Source organism: Dipteris shenzhenensis, chromosome 8, assembly GCF_047967505.1.
Source record: "Dipteris shenzhenensis isolate YYH24624 ecotype China chromosome 8, Dip_SZ_1.0, whole genome shotgun sequence".
NCBI lineage: Eukaryota > Viridiplantae > Streptophyta > Polypodiopsida > Gleicheniales > Dipteridaceae > Dipteris > Dipteris shenzhenensis.
This window is the reverse complement of record NC_141603.1, coordinates 28,373,826-28,394,449: the sequence shown is the minus strand read 5'-3', so window position 1 is coordinate 28,394,449 and position 20,624 is coordinate 28,373,826.

Here is a 20,624-nt window from a genome sequence, read left to right as displayed (position 1 = left end):
GATTATTATGCACTAAATATTTTCATAACAAATAGCATGTCATTATTTCAAACATTTGTCTTTGTAGCAAGTAAGCAATTGACATGCAAGGAAGAGAATGATGAGGTTAATTCTCATAGTGGCCCTAATATTGCAAATAACTTCCATCCACCACCTCATTCTTTCCCATTGAATGCAAAAGCAATAATTCCATCCAAGGATAACTTCATAGGGGGAGGGAATTCATTGATATCACTCACCATTACACAATTATCAGATTGCACTCCTCAAAGATTTGTATTTGAGGGGAAGTTGCTTTGTAAGTATGGAACTTACAAAGTAGCACTTCCAAAGTACCCAACTTTCTTGAAAGGGGATTTCACTGATAAGTTTTGTTCACACACTGTTACATTGCTCATTCCTTCCACTTACATTCACCAATTTGTAATTTTTTTACAAGTTGGGGAATTCTATAGAATAGAAGGAGCGAGGTGCACCTAAGGGTTGGGACATCTAGATTCTCTTTGCTTCTTGATGCTACTACATGCATCATACGAGGTAAACCTTTTTAAGGTAATCTTTGTTTGTTGCCCGATGATTCCCTCTGCACTTATGTATCTTGGGCAGCTAAAATGATTAACTTTGGCAAGCACAACATAGCAAGTGTGATGGGGACACTTGTAATTGTTATCATAAAAATTGCAAATGAAGAAGGAATGGTCGACCAAATAATTATTGCATATGGACCACATGATGAAGACAGAGCCGCAATAAGTCCATAGTGTTCTTGTGATATTTTCCTCAAATGCAAAGTAATTGTTGGAAATTTCACTGATGCTCCACCACTTTTGTTTTGTAGCTATCATTTGTGAATGAAAGAAAACCTACGCTTACTCAACTTGTGCAAGAATTTCATGATGAGAGTGTTGTTATGTACATCTTGAAAAACTTTTCATTCTTGAAGGCAAAGAATACCATATGTGTTTTTGACTTCACTATTTTGATGGAGGTGCCTGATGCTCCTACAAAGGATAGCTTGAAAGAAGCTTTCTCTAGTCAAGTTTCTCGTCTTGGCTATGGGACAAAGGTGCCTATTCTACCATTAAATTTTTCTTTCCATCTACGCAATAGCAATAATAAATTTTGCCCTATCCAAATCATAGATATCATGCATATTGTACTTCACCAATGTCAATGCAGATCTTGTGGAGCATATGTGTGAGACTTGTGGAGGCTTGCATGTGAGCAGAGATCCCCTACACCCATTTTTATACTATTGCAAAAGCCCTGAAGGAATTTTGCAAGTCCCTACCTTGACAGGAGATATTGTTCAACGCAATAGAGAACAAGTGCCGGTCCATATTAAAGGCCCCTATATAGACATTGTACTTGCATTGGGCATGCCTCTCCTTCAAATGTACAAGGAGGATTTGATGATGGTGAGAACCAAGCTTAAAACATGCAAGCCTGGTGGAAGCTTCACTATTAATAGTTTTGGTGCTGTTATAGCATTTGAACCAAACGTATGAAATACTTGTGAACTTTGATGATACATTTTGGTTTCATAGTATTTGGACTTGGTTATTTCATTCCAATGTACTTTTGAGCAATTGATTTTATTTAAAACATTATTCACATTATGGATATTCAATTGCTTCTTCAAAAAATAATAATAATGGAAAACCATAATTTCAATGCAAAATAACATGTCAACACAAATGTTCTCATATGTATTTCGCAATTCTTTCCAAGCCTAAGTTATGAACAATTATTAACAACTTTATTTGAGAACATTGTTTCTAATAGTGGAAGTTGTAACAATCCATGGATACTATTCCAAACAATAGCAAATGAATCCTTGCTTACAATGGAGAAGGTTAACAATCTTATTCAAATCTCTTCAATGTCCATTGCACTAGCAATTGACATTTTGCAACGATTTCATTCCATGTTTGGTACATCATTTGGTTTATTATGTTACGATGGAATAAAACTTCAACGAAAAACCACTATGGGTTCAACCAAACCAATGAGTAAAAAAAATTTGCTATTAGATTAATCAAATGGTTTTTTTAGAATCATTCCTTTAATTTGTTTGCCTCGAAAACGTGGCTATACATTGTGGTCCATAGAACACGAAAATCAATTGGAGCAAGTAATCCTTCAAAATCCAAGCTTGCCTACCAAAGACATTGCTTTGCTACTTTCAAACATGTTAGTATTCAATGCAAACAATTTTGAATAAAATTTACAAAGTCAAAAGATTGGTTTTTGCACCAATAAATGTGGTTGCAACACCAACATGTGGCAAAGATGGTACAACAATTGAGAAGACCTTGTTCACTCACAAAAGGCAATGAAACGATAACATACATTTACAAGAATACATTTAAAAAACATTGGATACTCCATCTTTCCCATGTGTTTGTTGCAGTTCATTGAAATTCTACTTAAAACTAAAAAACCCCAAAAAGATATGGTGATATTCTTGCAAAGTAATGGAATAAATATAGCTTTGATTTCACCAGGGAATAAATATAGCTTTTTCTTGTGCTCTATTTGTTGGAAATATATTAGACAACGAAAGCTCCCTCTAATGAATTTAAAAAGCGTTCAAATGGTTTCAATAAAAACACACACAAACAACTTGAATGATGTGGAAGCTCGATTGATTTCCATTAGAATACCATTTACACAAATCAAAGAACTAACTTATGAGGGGCAATATGGTCTACATGGAACTGTTGTAAATGTTTTCGCTAATGTTGACAAAGCACAACAAGTATTGCCAAGGTTCATGGGACAAAATGATATGGTGGCAGTAGTTATCAAGCAAAAACTATCGTATAAACATAGTTACATGAGTGGAGCAATTCGCCCAACATTGACTATGTTGGCATTAACAAAGTTGCTTCATACACCTTTATACCAACATAATAATGTGAAAGTCAATCTTCTTTGGGAAATCACATTCGAAAGATTCAAGAGTTAGAAACTTTGAATGAGGATATTCAGCAATGCAACGAATCACAAGAAGAGAACATTGCAATAGACACTTTTGTTCATGGAATCTATGCAAGCCAACAGGTAGTAGACTTCGAAGACAAAACCGTTGTTGTTGCTCCCTCAAAATGTTTTTCTCCCTTAAGCATTTTCAAAGATAAACATTGCTCTTGGACACAAATATTGTAAAACTCCTGCAATCAAACATAGGATTTTGAGACTTCACTCATTTGAGAACATCGGGGTTTCCATTTTTCGAGCAGAAATCGCCGAGCGACGAGCGGCATGTCAGAGAATATGGCTGAAAACATTATTCTTGGACCTAAATGTAGTACATCACGTCACCAATATTATTCCAAGGAATATGTATATTTAGTATTTAATTATTCAATGTGAGGGAGACTCTGATCGTAATATGTTTAAAACACATGTACCAAACCCAACAATATTACAAGATAACAAAAATATCAAAGAACCAGTAGTTAAAAATGTCAGGGAATCTTTCATTATTATATGTTTAAAACACATATACCAAACCGAGCCATATTATAAAATGACAAAACAGTCAAAAATTACGCCATGTAGACACTAACTCAGTTGCACCATTCACATAGTGACAATTTGAGGTGTAGCAAAACTATAGCAGAGCGAAAGACCCATGCAGACATGTCATGACCACAAAGAGTACACAAAACCACAATCTGGTGAGCAGTGCCTCGATACAAAATGTTTTCTATCCATAGAAGACTAGAGTAGTAGGTACGTATGTCCACATCACGGGATTCTTGAAAGTGCATTGTAAAGCTCTTGTTTTGTCATTGATGCTTGGTGGACCTCTTTGTGATTTTCTACATCTAGACCCAAGTACTGCAATAGTATGTAGTAAATGTGCTTGCAAGGAATGTAATGATCCAATCTTCCAGACCTAAATAGGAAGTCTTCGCAAGTGCAAGATGGAAAAACAGATATGGTCACTGTATATTGAAGCCCCCTCATGCGAGACCCAGTTGTACCAACAATAAACTCCATGTGCTCCTTAGGCTCCACCTCATTCACATGAAGCACCTCACATTCCATAGCCCTTGCTGAATCCATCCTTGCCTGCATATCTTTACTTATTTTTTTTGTAAAGACAACTCTCTGGCCCTCTCGAAATTCAGGCCTCGCTTGATTCTCCAAACGTTTTTTATGGCCCTGCTCAAATTTCCTTGACCCTTTTTGAAGTGGTTCTTCCAGAACAAATCCTCCTTCTATAAGAATATGCAACTCTTCCAAGCTGATATTAGTTCCTTCAGCAACCTTCCACTTTGCTGGCGCTGGTTCTTGCAACGCCTCAATTGCTGTTGTTGGATTCCAAGAGTGGTCCACGCTATCCCCACAGAACCAGATCATTTGTAACTTTACACCTATCGGTGTTCTAATCCTCCCAAAAAATGAAGGTGCAGGGACTCCCAAAGCTCCTTTTCTTCCATTTGAGTCAATTAACTTGTTACACTTCCTCCCCCTTCGATGTAGATACCCTTGGCAGCGGACTTGACTCCCTGCCTGTGTACGTCGAATCGCCCACTTTGTCTGATGTATTTGCACCTCTGCCACACCTTGTTCACAACCATCAAGATTTTTATTGTCAATCACAATTGAACCTGAATGTCTTCTTCTTGGCACTGGTGTGCTAACTGTTTGATACTCAGGTCTGTGGGAGTCATCTTTATGGATTGCAGAGGACATGGATTTTGGTCTTTTCTTCCGTACTGTTCTAATATCTCCAAGGTCAATCCCACCTTCGTGTGCCACTCCAAGTTCTATAGCCACATCATTTGTAAGGTCAATGAAATTTCTTTTCGAATAGGATTTTTTACTCCACAATGATTCTCTTCTTCTCAGTTTTTGCACTGTCGGACCTTCACCAATATGTTTGCCTCTCATGTAGGATCCTTGTTTACTACTTTGCAAGATTGCTACAGTCATGTCAGTGATGCATGCATCATACAACGACACATACTTGATGCCATTGTTTGTGCTCAACCAACTACCATGGATTGATTCAGACAGGTTAGTCCTAGGAACAAGGTAACGTTCTTCAGCTTCCATCTCCTACACAAGAATAAGAAATCAACTTTGGTAAGGAGGAAGCAGTGATGCAAGATTTCAATGGATTAACAATGTTAAAATTTTCAAGTCACTCACTTTCAAAATGTATTCTCCCCAGTGGTAAACTCTTGAGTGCCACCACATGAGCCATGTCTGAATAAAGTGGATGTTGCCCTCGATTGCATGACCATTTTCAAGCCATTCACACAATGATTTGAATGCATACATGGCAGCCTCCTTGGTTGGAGAATTCTTCCATTGTCTACATCTCATCTTGAACTCCTCTTGGTCATGAGGTGGGATGCATTTTGTAGCATGCTTATGAAGATTATCCTCCCAATGCCACAAACAAGTGCGCTCCTTTCCCATCATCACATTCTCTGGGCCCCCATTAAAGACAATCCTAACAGCCCTCCAATTTGCCTGAGCTTCATCCCCCATGAAACCATGAAACTGTGCTTTATGAAAACCCTCTTTCCCCATGACTTGGTTCAACAATTCCCAAAAAATCACCTGACTCTCTGTGTCCTCACCTTTGAAATCCCCAATGGCTATTGTTTGGAGTTCTTGAAGATGAGGGTTGTAAACATGGCAAGCCATTGTTGACCAACCTCGAATCCTCTTCACATGATCAAAGCAAACCCAGCACTGCCCAAGCTCTCCATTGGGTCGCATCTTGTTGAGTAGGTCTACACCAGAACCAGGACCTTTTGTAGACATCTTGAAAATGTGGCATCTATTGAAGGATGAAAAAGATAACTGTCCTGGGAAAACAATACTTTGGATGTATTCGTATCTACTCCTTGACTTCAATTCCAAAATACTATCAAGGCTTTGTTCACCTCCACCCTTTTGTTCATCCACATCCTTCTTCCATCTAGACACCCTACACACATGCACAAATCTAAACTCGTTAAAATCAAAGGTAGGAACTGTGCATTCAAGAAGAAGAGTAATGAAAAAGTACTGAACACCTTACCTCTTATTGTCAAGCAAAGGCTCCATCTTTTTTAGCAACGAATCCAGTTCAGTGTCAGTCAAAGGATTGGATTGATCATTGTTTGGAATGATAGCTTCCAACACCATCTCTTCTGCCACCATTTTTTGCAAAGCCTTAGGCCTAGAAGGATGCTTACTTTCCACCATTTTAGAAACCTTTCCTTTCAACTCATCCAATTCACTCCTAGATGATCCCTCTGCCACCACATGCATATGAAAACCAATGTGAATCGCACATCTACTCACTGGATGCTCCATGGTGTCTCTTGGAAGACATATGTACAATTTGCAAGGACACCTGGCAATGCAAAGTGGACTAGTCTTGCAATGATAGCATTTGAGAGTACCACCTGTGACTTGGTGGATCTCTGGAATCTTTATTAATCGTCCCTTCCAATGACTCTCATTTCTAACACCTGATCTCAGAAAGAAAGGACACATCTTACTATCACATTCTGCACATTTCCTCAATCTAACTATCCCATTAAAGCTAGCAATATTTGTTGTAACATCCTCACTCCAAACATGACCATGAAACTTGTTTTCCAATCCTAGTGCCTTTTGCTCTTGGAATGTTGGAGGCAGCTCAAACAGAATATTTCCATCATATGACTTAGGTAGCTCCTTGACAAATTTAATTGAAGAGACCATTTGGAAAGAAATAAAAAGAGAATTAGAAGGTGGTAATTTATGTAACACGTCAACGACACTGTGGAATGGCTTATCTTTGTCAACGACACTATGGAATGGCTTATCTATTGAAGGCAATCTATCCCCAGTCACAATGAACTTATTTCCGAATTGAATGTCCAAGGTATATTCCCTCCCATCTCCTCTCATTGCAAATGGCACTTCAAACACAACCTCTTGTTGTGACACATCCATACACTGGTGAATGCTGATGGTAGAAGAAATCAAACTGAAGACCGAAACTATTTCATTCTCCTCAAGCATGCACACACCATTTTGAGCAACCTTTTGTAGTAACAAAATGCCATTCTCGTCATGAAGCAAAGCACTACTCTCCATTTCCATAAGAAAGCTTTTGAACAAGGATAAATGCTTTTTCTTTTATAGAAGAAGCTTCAAAATCTGTGAAAGCAATTGTTGTAGACTGTAGAAGTCAGGAAGTATCTACCGTCTGATGCCCCATAAATAATGCCGAAAAAGGAAGGGAAAGTCTTTGAAGGTGGAGATACCTCACATGCCAGGGAAGTTCATTGGTGCCAAAGAAAAAGAACAAGAATGACCGCAGCTCACAAAAGTAAGTGGTCGAGGTAGTATTGAACGTGAAGCACGCACCTCAAATGCTATGTGGAGGCAGGTGCGAACAGAGCTATAAAACTTGGAGGCAAGTGCTAGAGTAGTGATTCAGTATGATGACAATTCTTAAATTGCATGGCACTCATGAAAGGTGTTGGTATAGTTATAAATGCCATGAAAGGTGGTGGGGTAGTGAAAGGTGGTGGAGTAGTGATATAGTAACGCGATCTTGAAAAGTGTGTGCCACCAATGAAAGGATGGGATATACTTTTACATGAATGTATTCTTCTAAATTTTAAGGGGTGATTGAAAAACATATTATAATGCATGTTTTGCAAAAGATAGATTGCAAAGATTGATCACATACATCTGCATGACTACTAAGGAATATTTAGCTAATGATGTAGAAAATGTTATTTTTTAAATCTATCAACTTTGCATTTAAATAAAATTGACTCAAAACTTAGTGTATCGCTTGAGTTGTTTTTCTTTAAATATTATATTTTGATATCATAAAGTTTTATTTCAAATTATGAAAAAAAAATATGAAATTCATTTGCATTGATAATTAATAAATTTGGTATAAATCATTTTTCAGAGTGAGAAAGATCACGTTCCAAGCATGCATGTGACTACAATGTCCATGCTCGAGTAGTGGATTTGAAACCATCAACCTCGAGAAACTCCCATTTTTGTACATATGATGGAGTGGACATGCATTTACTCGCCCTCTACCAGTCGATATCGTCACTCCAAAGCTATGACAAGTGGTCTTCTACTGCAGCAAATGGTCTCTGAGCGCAGCTCTGCACTCTCATCAAACTCTAGCCATCCATTTTATGAGCAAAATTAGCCCTGTCCAAGATGTTTGCACTGTCCACAAAACACCGTTGTGTGTAAGAGCCTCTCTGGCCTACCGTTGATGGTCCTCTCGTAGGATTTGGTTCGTGAACTGCTTCTACTTTTGGCCCGTGCTTCAGATCTTGTCCTCAGATCTTGTAAGCTCACCGCCACTTTGCTTCATGAAAGATTGCCAAGTAGAGTTGAGGGCATGATGATTCATAAAGAGACTACTATGAAAAGCTCATAACTGAGAGGGCAGGTGGGAAGCGCTTACAAGGAGAGGCTGCTAGGAAAGCTCTAACTGCGAGGCTCCGGGACGAAGAGCTTACAAAGAGCTTGAACGCAGGGCTCTCTGCATCGTCTCCTTCCTTGTCATCATGTGAGTCATCTCGGCATTGTTTTTCTGTGTTTTTTGGATTATCTAAACGAGGACTTTCTTTTGATGTTTAGGAGGGTGGCGGGCTAACGGTGCTTGTGACATCCAACAAAGGATAAAGATGATCTCGTTGGATTCATCCAACAGAGGAGAAAGATGATCTACTTGGATGATCTTCTTTAAGTCTTCACTGAAAGGATGAGGCCTCTGTGGAGCTAGAATCTACGACTCTAGCACAGCAGAGCTATGGCTTTTGTTGTCAGATCTCTCCATCCCCTTCCTTTGTGTTTCTCTCTCTCACATCTTGTGATTAATCTAAGGAGGTGAATCATCTTCCTGATCATGCATCTCCCCCTATTCCGCCAGCAGAATAGGGGGAGATGCATGCCAAACTCCTTTGAGGAGTCACTAAGTTCCAGGGAGTTTGGCATGCATCTCCCCCTATTCCGCCGGCGGAATAGGGGTATGTGTCCCGTGAGGTTATTCAAGGAAAGCATCAGATATGATGTCAAAGCCGAAAGATTTCCCAACATTGCTGGGATCTCTCCCGTGAATTTGTTCTAATTAAGATACGAGGGCACGAGAAGCAGGGGAGGTGAGAAAAAGAGAAATGGCGATGGAGTGAAGAAGGTGGGGGAGGAAGAGAAAGGTGATTGAGATGCATGCCAAACTCCACTAAGTTCCAAGGAAATTGGCATGCATTACCCCCTATTCCACCGGCAGAATAGGGGGAGATGCATGCCAAACTCAACCCTGTGAGAGTTGCGAGTTGCTAGTGCGATGCTCAATCGAATGCAATCGAAGGCATTCCAAGCTGCACTGTGAGGATACATGGGGAGGATGCTGCTGAGCCATTCACGGTCGAGGCAAGGGGACGGTGAAAGCAAGCATGAATCTAGTGCCAGAAGGAGATTTCCCTTGAAGAGGGCTACATGGCTGTTATTATCGTCATGATGAGGTGCAGAAGTGGTGTAATGACTGGGGACGAGTTTGAGCTGGGCAAGGTGGAAACTGAGAGGAGGTTGCGAAAGTGGATGAAGAGGGTGGGGGAGCAGAAGCTGCTGGGGGGGAGGTGAGAACAAGGATAGGGAGTTTGGCATCTAGCAGGATAGGGAGTTTGGCATGCATCTCCCCCTATTCTGCCGGCGGAATAGGGGGAGATGCATACATCCGTATGGGCAATCATCCTGACTGGAAATACATCGACAACAAAGTCTGCCGCCTTGAATACCGTATCGGTGATTTTTGTATCCTCTGCAACGACCTCCGAATTCAACGCGGAAAGCTCGATTCTGATGACCCTGACTTGAATCGAGCGAAGCTTTTGGAGTACATACAACAGAAAGAAGAGGAAGTTGTATCTGAGCGATCTATCATACAAGCTGAGATGGAGAAGCTTACAGTAGATTTCCATAAAGGTGCGCAGGTGGAGTATGTCGCTATGAGGAAGTTTTTCCTTAGCTAGTGAATTCGTTCGGATTTCTCAAAACTAGTGAATTCGAGAGTCATCGTCGGGAAAGGCCCGTTGAATGGTGTCCTTCCCCCCTTGATCTTTGCGCCAAAGTAGCTACAGGACAGAAGCTTATGAATAGGAGTTTGGGCGGAGTAGGGGGATTCTAGTGGATTTCGACCTTCCCCTCTCCATAATTCTCCTGCTTTCTCTTCTTCCCATCACTCCCCCTCACCCGCCTTCTCTTCCTTCTTAGGTCTACCTCACGACGCCGCATCATTTTCTGTCTCCCATCCGTCTCGCTCCCCTCGCTCTTCCGCCAAACTTCCTCGCCTCCTCCCCATTCATGCAGCTCCCACCGAGACTTACATTGCTGTTCGTAACCAGTTCAAAGACGAACCCGACTTTATCAAAGACTAGACTCCCGGATCGCCATCGTAGGGGACGTGAGGCAGACCATGAATACCTGCAATTTGGTAGATGGACCACTTATCGCTCGCAGGCAGTTGTTGCTGGACAGCTTCAAAGGCGAGGAGGAATAAGTCCCTTCGCTGTAACCACACGAGATCCACTTTGGATTTCCCCAAAGAACCAGGATAGAAGAAATCCAATTTGGTGAGGTCCGCGTCATCTTGCAAAGGGTAGCGATAGATGACAGCATGAGAATCGTTATCTTGAGGGGACACAGAAGAGTAGCCAAGGCGAGCCTGACTAGGAGGTGAAACTGGGTTCGCAGTGGTTTCAATTCTGATAGGGCTACCGTTGGTTAGGGAAGCATCAGGGGGAGAGGCAGTAGTCATGGTTGAAAGGCTGTGAGGAAGCAGGAGCGCAAGGGATAAGCTCTACTGAGAGAAGGAAATGCTGGACGAGTGACATTGAGCAGGGGGCTTTGAAGGCCTTCAAGGGTACAGGACAAGCGAGCTGGTGTTGCTATGAAGCCATTAAGGACAGGAGAGGAGAAGAGCAAACCGGAACTAGACTGAGAAGGTGCAGGGTGAAGGGGTGAATTTGTAGAAGAGAAGAAGGCGTGTAGAATCGCATTGCACAATTGAGTGAGGGCATCTTCATCTTCCTTGCTTGCACGGTCATTTCCAACTCAGGCTTTTCTGCCTCCTCCCTTCCAATTTGCCATTCGATGGCGATCAAGGTAGAGAACTTCACTTCGTGCAAATGCAGGCATTCAAACCTCTCAAACAGTTGAGAATAGCCGATCAGGTGTGTCTTTGGATCGTCGTTTTTGTCAATTGGAATGTTTCGCGCTTCCGGGACTTCGTTTTAGCTCTTACCTCTTACCTCTGAAATATGCATCGGGTGCGACCCCCGTATGGCGATTTCCAACGGCCAATTCCATAACAATTCTAAGCGTTAAGGTCTACCACCTCGTACCTAGTCTCTAGTGCGCTTCATCCTCAAAGGAGTTTGGCATGCATCTCCCCCTATTCCGCCAGCAGAATAGGGGGAGATGTGGCCATCCTCTTCGATTCTTGTTAGCGAGAGTAACTAGATGACGAGTCTCCGTTGATTTCAATGCGCTCTCTGTTTTCATCTTCGGACTTCTTCTTCTTCTTCTTGTTTGTCTTTTGCCCCTTCTTCGCTCAATCTGATCTTTCTCCCTTGCTCTTTGTCTTCTTCTTCGTCTTCTTCTTCACATCTTCCCCTCACCTTCTTCCTCGAACTTCACCTCCTCTCCGGCCTTTGCTTCCTCCTTCAATCCTCCCTTTTCTTCCTCCTTTTGCTTCCACATTCCCGCAGTTCCGTGCTCCTCCCATAGCTCTCTCCATGTGTTGAGCTTCATCACGCCTTATAATTCCCCAGACATGTCCCAATCCGATGTCTCCCACGCCAGACTTCGTCATCTCCTCGTCCGAATGGGAGCGGACGAGCACAAAAGATGACACGATCGATGTGCCTTAGTGCTTAAGTTTGGCTGTTGGTGGAATAGATTAAAACATCGGGATCGGAGGCTCTTGGTTTCTTTTCTTCTCCCTCTTTGTTGTTGCTCTCATTGAGATACTCTTTGCTACTTTTTTGGATCCATCACAGACTTGGGTTTGATTGCCGGGCACGCTGCTGCTTTTCTTGATCCATCAGAGATGTGGGTCTGAAGGAATTCCTTCAAACTTCCTTACGTCTATCCAGCAACTTCCAAGCTTACCTTTGCAAGTAAGCACTACCTTTGCAAAATCCATTGCCTCAGGTCTCAATGACCTTGAAGATCTATTTGACAAATCTAATTGACGAACACTTCTAAGGGGATTGGAAAGGTCTGCCATGCTAATGTTTGCTTCACTGTTAATTTTGACAACTAACATGCGCTCAAACTTGGGTTTTCCTGGCTCAAAAGATTCATTCCCTCAACATTTTCTCAGGCTAGCTCAGACCGTCCAATGCCCCTTCACAAGTTTGTTAGAGGCCGGGGTTTGTTATATAATCGAGATTAGGATCTTTAAGGGGTTATGTTGTTGAACGATTTGGGTATGATACAAATCATTTGTTCATAGCATTGCGGATAGTGGGAATACTAGATACATAATCATACAGAGGGCAATCCATTTTAACAATAACCTGATATGAGAATTGCTCATGATAGAGCTCTCCTGCATGGTTTTCATTATTGTTTGAGATTGTTTGCACTGGTCTTCCAATAGCAGGAAGACGTATATTTTGCAAATGTATAGACATTCCATAGCTTCTGAAGGAATTTTTGGGTGCTGCACCAACTGTAGTATACACTTCTGGTGAAGCAGAAGGCTTGTGTTCACCTGACCTCACATAGGCAAAACGCCAATGTGAAGGGGTGCTTCCTTAGGATTTTCTCCTTTTGTAATTTCAATTTGGGTGGAATAGGGGGATTGTGCATTAGTTTTTTCTCACACTATGGTTGCTCTTTGATGTTCTTACGCTCCTATGTCAATACATAGTCATGACTTTCTTGAATCTCTCTTTCCAGAGTGTTGGTTGGAATATTGGAAACTGAATTGTTTATGGTATCAGCCCAAGCTCCAAGATCACCAGGTATTTCTCTTTTGGTCAGTTGCATTCTTTGATTCATTGTTCATTCAATGGCCTGCTTTTCCTCAAAGTACAATAAAAAATGAATGGTGCCTGAGATCAAGTATCCAATTTTCTTTTATGTATGCTAGAAGTCATGACTAGGTCAGGAAAGAGAAAATCTCCAATAGGTGGACAAGCTGCTGGTAAGAAGAAAAATACTGCAAAAAAGAAAGAGCAAGCACCAACAACACCATTCCCCACATCTGCTGACACACAAGCCCAATCTCCAAATGCAGAGGAGGTTGAAGAGATGTCGGTGGAGAAAGAGTCTGCTAGCAAGAAGGATAGTGGAAGGACTAAGGTTGATACGGAAGGTGATGAATTTGTCCCTGAATCAATGGATAGTAATGTTGGAAGTGATTTTCTCGAGTCAATAACTGTCAATAGAGGAATGGTACCTCCCCGTATCCCTTTGTGTAGATTACTTATTAACCCTAAGGTGAGACAACTTAGGAATGACCTCTCCATTCTCAAGAGAGCATTTGAGATGGAGGGATATGTCCCTACAAAGGGGTCCTTTATTATTTCAGTTGGGATGTCTGATGGGACAACCAAAGAGGTGGATGATGAGATAAGAGCTTCATGGGATAAGCATTGGCATGCTGTGAATGATGAGTTTGAGCATGAGCTTCAACAGACTCCTGCATGGGAATTCTTGTCCTGCAAGATGTTATATGTGTGGGAGGGAAACCATCGAACTGCCTCATGGATGGAGAGCATTGGGGAGGTCTTTGTTAATAACAAGGCAAGGCATATCAGGATTCATGCACATATTATAGCTCCGGAGCCTGACAATGAGTTGAGGTTGATTGCAGCTTTACAAAGGTTTAACTTGTGAGTATCATCTTTCTTTCTTCCACTAGTTGTTTCAAGAACACATTTCTATTTTCAAACTTAATGCTAAAATAGATTCCATTGTCCAGATTGAATGAGGAGGCAATTGTCACAACAAATCTTAAAGATTACTTGTATCATACAAGTACACTTGTTAGTTGTGATGCACAAGTATTTCTAGAGGATTTCACGGAAGAAGAAAAGAAAAATATTGAGGTTGTACGGCAAAAGGAGATTGGTCAAGGAAGAAGGGTTTGGTATCCCCTCACACAGGCCATTCTTGGTCGCATGGTTTATGCTATGAGTTCTTATACTTTCTACCTCATGCTTTCTTTCTTTATGCTTTTACTTCATCACTTCCTTTATATAGTTTGAATTATAACTTTGCTGCATACTTGCTTTTGTAGGGCAAGTGGAAATCTGATTTTGAAGTAGCTTGTAAGAAGCTGCCTCCTGGATTGGATAAAGATGAAAGAGTTGTTAAAATAGCTGGTATTAAAAGAACAGTCACTCAAACATACAGGAGAAAGGTGCATAGGGTGAGTATGCATTTTCCTTTGTCTAGTATTACTATGTATTGCTTTCAAATGTCACGCTGAATTTCTTTTGTGTGGTTTTCACAGATTTTGTCAATAATAAATCCTGCACATGGCAAAGATTGGTTTCACAAATTATGGTCCTTGCCATATGAAGACACAACTGCTAAAATTACACTAGACAAGTTGTATCAAGTGGCCATTGCTTCTTGCAACAAGGCTAGGCAGCTTTCATTATTATCTTTACTTGGATCTGATTTGAATTTGAAGAATAGTTATGGAATTCCATCAAGTGACCATGCCTTCATTGGGTGGCTTGCAAAGGAAGTTTTTATGGACCAAGTTCTTGAAGAGTGTCATAGGTTATTGTCACAGGTTCAGGCTTCCTTTGTTGGTGTTTCTCCTTTGGAGTTGCCAGAGCATCCTACACTATGCGAATATTTTGAGGATATTGTAGCAAGACATCGGAGTGATTTGTATGAGCCTTTTGCATCCTTCATGTCTGTGGCTACTGTGCCTGCAAAACAGGTTGACCTTGTGAATGCAAGCAGAAGAGTTGTTTATAGGTAAACATTCATCTTTCATTGCCTTATTCTTGAATTTCTATTTCATAGTGTTCTTACGCTTTCAACTGCCTGGATTTTGAATATGTTTATTCTTCATTTGCTGGAAACAAAAAAGATACAGACCATTCCATCTATTTGCAAGGCATGGACAGTGCTCAATCCTCCTACATATTGCATGTACACACATAAAGTCTTTTGTGAGGACATGACTCCAAAAGGAACTATAAGGCTTTCAGAGTGGGAGAGAAAGCATTGTCCATGGTGGATAGAGATGAGTAGTGGAAAGTGTGTGGAGGAGGAGGCATTAATGCTAGAGAGGTATATTTCTCATGTTGGTTATTTATGTGCCTCTTGTTCTTAACTAGTTTTTTGTGATTGACTTGCTCCATGGGTTTCTTGATTGACTTGCTCCATGGGTTTCTTGATAAGGCATTCGAAAGGTCAGTGTCAATCTAATTCTGGATCCTCTAGAGACATGATGGAGGAGCAGCGTAAAAATCTGGAGGAGCAACAAAAGATGTTGGTGGAGAAACAAAAGGAAAATATAGGGAATCCTGATCCTGCAAAACCAGGGAGAAGAAAGAATACCGACTTGGATGGAGATGGTAAGCTGCAAAATCTTTGTTGAGGTTTTCAAATTCCTTTTAGTCTAGTATTATCATTTGATATGCATTATGTTTGCAGATACTCCGGAAGTTGATGACTCTAGGATAGTGAGAAAGCCTTTCTCCATTGAATTTATTTGGGTTCCACTGTCTTTTCTACCATGTTGGAAACATCCCCTCACACCTAGGAGTTGGGTAAGGGTATGGGAGTTTGACTATATCAAATTGGGCAAAGAGATAGTGCAATCACAGCTTGCAGATGGATATCAAGAATTACGCGATTTTTTTGCACTTCTACACCAACAAGGGAAGAAACGAAACTCTAAACAATGCACATGGAGTGTGGACTGTTGCATTGTGGATCTTCCCACAGGGTATGCTACAGGTGATAAAGGAGAGGTTCCACCTTGGAATGTTATCACAGAAGATCATATCTCCTCTTCCTTGGCCGTTGCTGTAGCTGTGATGGATGACAATGGGTGGACATTGGTTTTCAGTTCCCCATCTACTTTGCCTACTGTGGAGCGCTATGCCGTAAGATTAAAAATGGAGGTGGCTTGCAAGTAAATTTATTTGTGTTGAACACTTCATGAAGTCTTGCAGGTTATAGGCTAGGGTCTGCTGATTCTGGTACATATTGTTTTGTTTCAAGCAGATGGATCATACAAAGCATGGAACCTCAAGGCATTTCAAACACACTTGGGATTGGTGTGAAGGTGAGTCTTCATATGTATGTTTGCTTCTACTTCTGTATCATAAATCATATAGAAATTGACTCATGCTTTTTTGAATAGTCTTATGTTTTCCATGCTATGGCTATGAGGAGGATAGGACAAAGACCCACATTTAACATGCAATCAGCAAAGGGTGTGGCCTCCATGATGAGGATGAGTTTAGATGGCAACTTGCTTCCACATTACTTGCCTTTTGTCCATCATTCCAAAAGAGTTGGGAAGGGAGGTGCATGGCGTGGATCTCTTGGGAAGAGTCCTGCATTCATACTTATGTTCTTAGAGATGTTGTGTCCTCCAAATGGTTCCATTCTTGAGATGGGGGCAGGGACAGGACCAGGATTGAGGGCTGCACTCCACTCTGGTCGCCCTTGCTTGGCAATAGACAATGACCCAGAGATATGTGATGGACTACTTCTAGGAGTGGTGGATGCTATTTATGCAAGTGTGGGATTGTCTACACAGCAGCATATGCTCATGGACGTCGATGCTGAGGAGAAAGAAATCAATGTTGCTGTGCCATTGGACTAGTGAGTATAAAATGTTGTTCTTTATTTTGAATGAATACCTTTCATTTACACATGTAAGGGAGTTCAAGAGTTTCATTTTGAAGTGAATTACCAACTTACGCAGAGAGTATGGCCATGCACATGGAAAGGAATGACAAATCATATAACTATGAGTTGAGGGAGAAGAGGAGACGACGGACTTTATTTGTGGATGACTCCGCCGATATGGTCTACTAGACATTGGTGCTATCTCACATACACAATATTTATTTGTGGCTATCATTTTGCTTCTGAAATTTTGTGACATTATGCATATGAGACAATAGTTTGAAAAACTTTTTTTGGGTGCACTCTAGTCTATTAATGCGTAAGTAAAATCTACATTGGAGGTACATATTGTTTTGGCTTTTGGAAACAATCTTGAGCTTCTATTTTGTTGGTTGACATTATTATTTAATGTAAGATTCTATGATATGCATTTCTTCTCCTTCATACGTTGTCACACTTACTTGTTATATTACCTGCATCTGGTAAACTTGTTGCATGTGGTTTGTAAAATCACTTGGCGGCTTACATATAGATAAGCAAGTTGAAGTGCACACGTACATTTATTGGTTGGATTGGTTCGTTGAAATTCAAAATTTAAATTACACTTGTGGGTTACAATTTTTAGTGTGGAATCCTGGATTCATGATCTGGATTTAATGTTTTTTCGGTTAGGAATATATTGGGCAAAACTTCCACATCTAGTAAAAGTTTTATGCAATATGCTCAAACCTTGTTCATGGATGGAATCACATACATGAGTGGCCAACTTAGAGAAATAGTCTACTTTGGGTGTGAGGAGAATAGAGAAAAAGAATAATGAATTTAAAAATATGAATGTTTCAAAAGATAATGTATCATTCTAGGGGGATTGCAAATGACCTTGACCTATTTTAACATTTTCTTTAAATACTATACATGGAAAGTTTGTATTGTTAGAATTGAATAAATATAGTTGGTATTTAACATATGCCACCGTAATAGTGTTTCAATATGATTCCTTGAATGAATATACATTAAACAATGTTGCAAAAAGGCTCGCTTGGACTTCTCTGCTCGTGGTTTTCTGCTCGGATACCTGTAAAACCCGAGAACATACATTGACTACAAATTCTACCTCAAGAAAAATGTATTCGCAATGCTGAGACAACTAGGCCCTCCATGTTTCTTCATCACATTATCGGCAGTAGAAAAACTTTGGGAACCACTACTCCAATGTTTGAGAAAGCTAAATCCTCCAAATGGAAATACTAATTTTTTAAACCTAAGCGTCGATACACGCGACTTTGATTCGATCGGATCCCGTGACAACAGCTCAATATTACGTTAACAAATTCAAAGCAATCAAAACATTGCTTAAGGACAACTCCATTTTGGGCAAAGTAAAAGACTTCTTCTTTGTAACAGAGTTCCGAAATCGAGGAAGCCAACACGATCATGGCCTTCTTTGGGTTGAAGAGGCTCCAATCTTCGGAATTTCACCAAACCATGTCATAGAAATGTTTGTGAACACATACATCTCTACAGACATTGACAAATTTCCACTTAATAATAAAGACATACAAACGCACAAACATCGAAAGACGTGCTCCAAAAAAAAGACAAAGTGCAGATTTGGTTTTCCACATCCACCAATGGGAGAAACTAAAATTTTAGAACCACTTCACGATAACCTTCAAAACAAATTCCTAAAGAAGACCATCAAAAACATCACATCAATGTTATTGGAGGAGAAAACAATGTCTCTAAACTACCTATCATTCTTGGAAACATTGAAAATTACAGAGGAGGAACACCTCCTAGCAATACGTTCATCTATTTCACAGCCAACTCTACTTTTGCAATCCAAAAGACATTTACACAAACAATTTCAACCCAACTATGTCCCAACTATGGGAAGCAAATACAGATATACAATTTATATTAAACCCACATGGGGCCACAACATATTGTACATCCTACATAACCAAAATGGACAAGGAGACCACAGAAGCAATTAAAACTAAAGTATTTCCAATAATGCTCCAGCAAATGAATGCATCCGAAGGGTCGAAAATGTGATCTTGAACACCCAACACATAAGCTCTCAACAAGCAATATTTCTAGCACTATCATTGCCCCTAACATCTTCAACAAGACAATATCAATACATCAACACAAATCCCCCCGACAAACGAACATACTTACTCAAATGATGTGAGCAACTACAAACACAGGATCCTGAAAGCATTGAAATCATTTTTGATAATGTATACCTAAATACCTAAAACGTAGAAACAACCTTCACGACATTTGCTTGGCAACTTTTGTAAGTGAATACACAATTTCACCTTCCAAAACACAAAAGAGAAAGAAGAACAAGATCATTCACTACAATAATTACATTGAGAATATTGATTATGAGAACTACTACAAAGAGTTGTGTATGCTATTCCTTCCATATCATGATGTTGAGCTACAAGTTCACGAAATAAATTGTACATGGCACGACATGTACATTGACAACAGAGAAACTGTTGATGACAATAGGAAAAAATTTAACAAAATCATTCCACAATTCCTCGCAAAATCAAATAATAGCTCTAAAACCTCTTCCTCAAATACTAGGTCCACATTTAAAAGTATTGACAAATATGACATTGTAATTGATATGCAAGATCTTCCCAAATCAACAACAAATCAACAAAATTCTTTACTATCATATAAGATGATACCTAACCATGACTACTACTTATCCTTGAGAAAGCTAAATGATGAACAACTTTTGATTCTCAAAGACACAATGTTGAAAAAAAGGTGCAATCCAACAATCCCACATCATCTGTTTTTGACAAGAAATGCAGGAACATGTAAAACATTTGTGTTGCTGCTACTGATAGTCCACTGAGGCAATTCTACACCATTACTCACACAAACAAAGCACAAATTTGGAATTACCAAAAATACTTTTGCTTGCATACACTGGAAAAGTTGCATTCAACATTGGGGGGACGACTATACATTCCGCTCTTCATTTACCTCTAATGGTGTCTCATTAGACTAGTCTCTCTTCCAAAAAGTTGCAAGAGTTATCTCAATTATACAAGCACCTAGAGGTTGTTGTTTTTGATGAAGTATCACTCATAGGGCACAACACTATGGTTGCAGCCAACATGCATCTCCTTGAGATCAAACACAATCATCTACAACCTTTTGGAGGACTTGATGTCATTCTTTGTGGCGATTTGTGCCAAGCTAGTCCTACAAAAGACGCTAGGATGATGTTAGCAGAGGAATAGAAGAAGTAGACTCTGGTGTCTAGGAGATTGATTTAATTCTAGGAGACCATGGTGATGAGGGAATTAAGGATAGGTTGGCTGTTGTTGTTTGAGAAGGGGTGACTGCTTTCATAGTTGATTGATGAATAGCCTATGAGGATGATGTTGGCAGAGGAATATAAGAAGTAGACTCTTGTGTTGTTTATGTTCTTTTTTGCTAATCTTTGTCTTTCGAAATCGGCTTGAGGCTCAAAGGCTCTTTGTCTACATCCATTACTTGCAAGAGCTCTTCATTCATTTTCCTCAACCAATGCTTGGTGCTGTTGTATGTTGTTGCTTGAGTGTTGAGATATCAAGCTCCGCTCGTGATATGCCAGGGTGACCGTTGTGCATTTATGTCACCGACTTGTTAGCTGCAAATGCGGTTGGTACACCGCCCATGAATAATAGCTGTGGATGACAGCTATCCTTATCTACGCTAGT